Here is a 5,139-nt window from a genome sequence, read left to right as displayed (position 1 = left end):
TCTCAGGGTTGTGGGTTCGAGCCCCACGTTGAGCGAAAACAACTAAAATTGTAGTGCTTTTTGACCAAAAAAATACATCCTATCTGTGGAAAACGGCAGTGCAGGGATAGGGAAGAAAACTATAGGCATACAAAGGAGCCCGGCTTGCTCAGTCGGTAGCGCATGAGACTCTTAATCTCAGGGTCGTGGGTTCTAGCCCCACGTTGGGCGAAAACAACTAAAATTGCAGTGCTTTTTGACCAAAAAAATAGAAATTGAAAGTCTCTTTACAATATTTGCAATATTTTCATTGTTAACATGCAATATATGAATGCATGTCTGGATGATGTGTAATGGGGCAATACCACACCTTAATGTATTCACTGTAAAAGAAAAAGTATGTATCATCTTACTATTAAATAAAGTGGAGAAAACACAAATAAGACTTTTTTCCACACAGGTTTAATCGCCTATTTCCTGATATTCTTCAATGCGTTCTGATATTGACTGGTAATTGTGTTTGATACTTTCTTAGACTATTTCTGCCTCTGGCTGATGTGTATTTTCTTTCCAAACTCCACCAGAGCCTATGATTACACAGCATCCTATCTGTGGAAAGCGGCAGTGCAGGGATAGGGAAGAAAACTATAGGCATCCAAAGGAGCCCGGCTAGCTCAGTCGGTAGAGCATGAGACTCTTAATCTCAGGGTTGTGGGTTCGAGCCCCACGTTGAGCGAAAACAACTAAAATTGTAGTGCTTTTTGACCAAAAAAATACATCCTATCTGTGGAAAACGGCAGTGCAGGGATAGGGAAGAAAACTATAGGCATACAAAGGAGCCCGGCTTGCTCAGTCGGTAGCGCATGAGACTCTTAATCTCAGGGTCGTGGGTTCTAGCCCCACGTTGGGCGAAAACAACTAAAATTGCAGTGCTTTTTGACCAAAAAAATAGAAATTGAAAGTCTCTTTACAATATTTGCAATATTTTCATTGTTAACATGCAATATATGAATGCATGTCTGGATGATGTGTAATGGGGCAATACCACACCTTAATGTATTCACTGTAAAAGAAAAAGTATGTATCATCTTACTATTAAATAAAGTGGAGAAAACACAAATAAGACTTTTTTCCACACAGGTTTAATCGCCTATTTCCTGATATTCTTCAATGCGTTCTGATATTGACTGGTAATTGTGTTTGATACTTTCTTAGACTATTTTTGCCTCTGGCTGATGTGTATTTTCTTTCCAAACTCCACCAGAGCCTATGATTACACAGCATCCTATCTGTGGAAAACGGCAGTGCAGGAATAGGGAAGAAAACTATAGGCATCCAAAGGAGCCCGGCTAGCTCAGTCGGTAGTGCATGAGACTCTTAATCTCAGGGTCGTGGGTTCGAGCCCCACGTTGGGCGAAAACAACTAAAATTGTAGTACTTTTTGACCAAAAAAATACATCCTATCTGTGGAAAACGGCAGTGCAGGGATAGGGAAGAAAACTATAGGCATCCAAAGGAGCCCGGCTAGCTCAGTCGGTAGAGCATGAGACTCTTAATCTCAGGGTTGTGGGTTCGAGCCCCATGTTGGGCGAAAACAACTAAAATTGTAGTGCATTTTGACCAAAAAAATACATCCTATCTGTGGAAACCGGCAGTGCAGGGATAGGGAAGAAAACTATGGGCATCCAAAGGAGCCCGGCTTGCTCAGTCGGTAGCGCATGAGACTCTTAATCTCAGGGTCGTGGGTTGGAGCCCCACGTTGGGCGAAAACAACTAAAATTTTAGTGCTTTTTGACCAAAAAAATAGAAATTGAAAGTCTCTTTACAATATTTGCAATATTTTGATTGTTAACATGCAATATATGAATGCATGTCTGGATGATGTGTAATGGGGCAATACCACACCTTAATGTATTCACTGTAAAAGAAAAAGTATGTATCATCTTACTATAAAATAAAGTGGAGAAAACACAAATAAAACTTTTTTCCACACAGGTTTAATCGGCTATTTCCTGATATTCTTCATTGCGTTCTGATATTGACTGGTAATTGTGTTTGATACTTTCTTAGACTATTTCTGCCTCTGGCTGATGTGTATTTTCTTTCCAAACTCCACCAGAGCCTATGATTACACAGCATCCTATCTGTGGAAACCGGCAGTGCAGGGATAGGGAAGAAAACTATGGGCATCCAAAGGAGCCCGGCTTGCTCAGTCGGTAGCGCATGAGACTCTTAATCTCAGGGTCGTGGGTTCGAGCCCCACGTTGGGCGAAAACAACTAAAATTTTAGTGCTTTTTGACCAAAAAAATAGAAATTGAAAGTCTCTTTACAATATTTGCAATATTTTGATTGTTAACATGCAATATATGAATGCATGTCTGGATGATGTGTAATGGGGCAATACCACACCTTAATGTATTCACTGTAAAAGAAAAAGTATGTATCATCTTACTATAAAATAAAGTGGAGAAAACACAAATAAGACTTTTTTCCACACAGGTTCAATCGGCTATTTCCTGATATTCTTCAATGCGTTCTGATATTGACTGGTAATTGTGTTTGATACTTTCTTAGACTATTTCTGCCTCTGGCTGATGTGTATTTTCTTTCCAAACTCCACCAGAGCCTATGATTACACAGCATCCTATCTGTGGAAAGCGGCAGTGCAGGGATAGGGAAGAAAACTATAGGCATCCAAAGGAGCCCGGCTAGCTCAGTCGGTAGAGCATGAGACTCTTAATCTCAGGGTTGTGGGTTCGAGCCCCACGTTGAGCGAAAACAACTAAAATTGTAGTGCTTTTTGACCAAAAAAATACATCCTATCTGTGGAAAACGGCAGTGCAGGGATAGGGAAGAAAACTATAGGCATACAAAGGAGCCCGGCTTGCTCAGTCGGTAGCGCATGAGACTCTTAATCTCAGGGTCGTGGGTTCTAGCCCCACGTTGGGCGAAAACAACTAAAATTGCAGTGCTTTTTGACCAAAAAAATAGAAATTGAAAGTCTCTTTACAATATTTGCAATATTTTCATTGTTAACATGCAATATATGAATGCATGTCTGGATGATGTGTAATGGGGCAATACCACACCTTAATGTATTCACTGTAAAAGAAAAAGTATGTATCATCTTACTATTAAATAAAGTGGAGAAAACACAAATAAGACTTTTTTCCACACAGGTTTAATCGCCTATTTCCTGATATTCTTCAATGCGTTCTGATATTGACTGGTAATTGTGTTTGATACTTTCTTAGACTATTTCTGCCTCTGGCTGATGTGTATTTTCTTTCCAAACTCCACCAGAGCCTATGATTACACAGCATCCTATCTGTGGAAAGCGGCAGTGCAGGGATAGGGAAGAAAACTATAGGCATCCAAAGGAGCCCGGCTAGCTCAGTCGGTAGAGCATGAGACTCTTAATCTCAGGGTTGTGGGTTCGAGCCCCACGTTGAGCGAAAACAACTAAAATTGTAGTGCTTTTTGACCAAAAAAATACATCCTATCTGTGGAAAACGGCAGTGCAGGGATAGGGAAGAAAACTATAGGCATACAAAGGAGCCCGGCTTGCTCAGTCGGTAGCGCATGAGACTCTTAATCTCAGGGTCGTGGGTTCTAGCCCCACGTTGGGCGAAAACAACTAAAATTGCAGTGCTTTTTGACCAAAAAAATAGAAATTGAAAGTCTCTTTACAATATTTGCAATATTTTCATTGTTAACATGCAATATATGAATGCATGTCTGGATGATGTGTAATGGGGCAATACCACACCTTAATGTATTCACTGTAAAAGAAAAAGTATGTATCATCTTACTATTAAATAAAGTGGAGAAAACACAAATAAGACTTTTTTCCACACAGGTTTAATCGCCTATTTCCTGATATTCTTCAATGCGTTCTGATATTGACTGGTAATTGTGTTTGATACTTTCTTAGACTATTTTTGCCTCTGGCTGATGTGTATTTTCTTTCCAAACTCCACCAGAGCCTATGATTACACAGCATCCTATCTGTGGAAAACGGCAGTGCAGGAATAGGGAAGAAAACTATAGGCATCCAAAGGAGCCCGGCTAGCTCAGTCGGTAGTGCATGAGACTCTTAATCTCAGGGTCGTGGGTTCGAGCCCCACGTTGGGCGAAAACAACTAAAATTGTAGTACTTTTTGACCAAAAAAATACATCCTATCTGTGGAAAACGGCAGTGCAGGGATAGGGAAGAAAACTATAGGCATCCAAAGGAGCCCGGCTAGCTCAGTCGGTAGAGCATGAGACTCTTAATCTCAGGGTTGTGGGTTCGAGCCCCATGTTGGGCGAAAACAACTAAAATTGTAGTGCATTTTGACCAAAAAAATACATCCTATCTGTGGAAACCGGCAGTGCAGGGATAGGGAAGAAAACTATGGGCATCCAAAGGAGCCCGGCTTGCTCAGTCGGTAGCGCATGAGACTCTTAATCTCAGGGTCGTGGGTTGGAGCCCCACGTTGGGCGAAAACAACTAAAATTTTAGTGCTTTTTGACCAAAAAAATAGAAATTGAAAGTCTCTTTACAATATTTGCAATATTTTGATTGTTAACATGCAATATATGAATGCATGTCTGGATGATGTGTAATGGGGCAATACCACACCTTAATGTATTCACTGTAAAAGAAAAAGTATGTATCATCTTACTATAAAATAAAGTGGAGAAAACACAAATAAAACTTTTTTCCACACAGGTTTAATCGGCTATTTCCTGATATTCTTCATTGCGTTCTGATATTGACTGGTAATTGTGTTTGATACTTTCTTAGACTATTTCTGCCTCTGGCTGATGTGTATTTTCTTTCCAAACTCCACCAGAGCCTATGATTACACAGCATCCTATCTGTGGAAACCGGCAGTGCAGGGATAGGGAAGAAAACTATGGGCATCCAAAGGAGCCCGGCTTGCTCAGTCGGTAGCGCATGAGACTCTTAATCTCAGGGTCGTGGGTTCGAGCCCCACGTTGGGCGAAAACAACTAAAATTTTAGTGCTTTTTGACCAAAAAAATAGAAATTGAAAGTCTCTTTACAATATTTGCAATATTTTGATTGTTAACATGCAATATATGAATGCATGTCTGGATGATGTGTAATGGGGCAATACCACACCTTAATGTATTCACTGTAAAAGAAAAAGTA

Source organism: Ambystoma mexicanum, chromosome 4q, assembly GCF_040938575.1.
Source record: "Ambystoma mexicanum isolate Mex_15411 chromosome 4q, UKY_AmexF1_1, whole genome shotgun sequence".
In the NCBI taxonomy this organism is placed as follows: domain Eukaryota; kingdom Metazoa; phylum Chordata; class Amphibia; order Caudata; family Ambystomatidae; genus Ambystoma; species Ambystoma mexicanum.
This window is presented reverse-complemented; position numbering follows the sequence as displayed.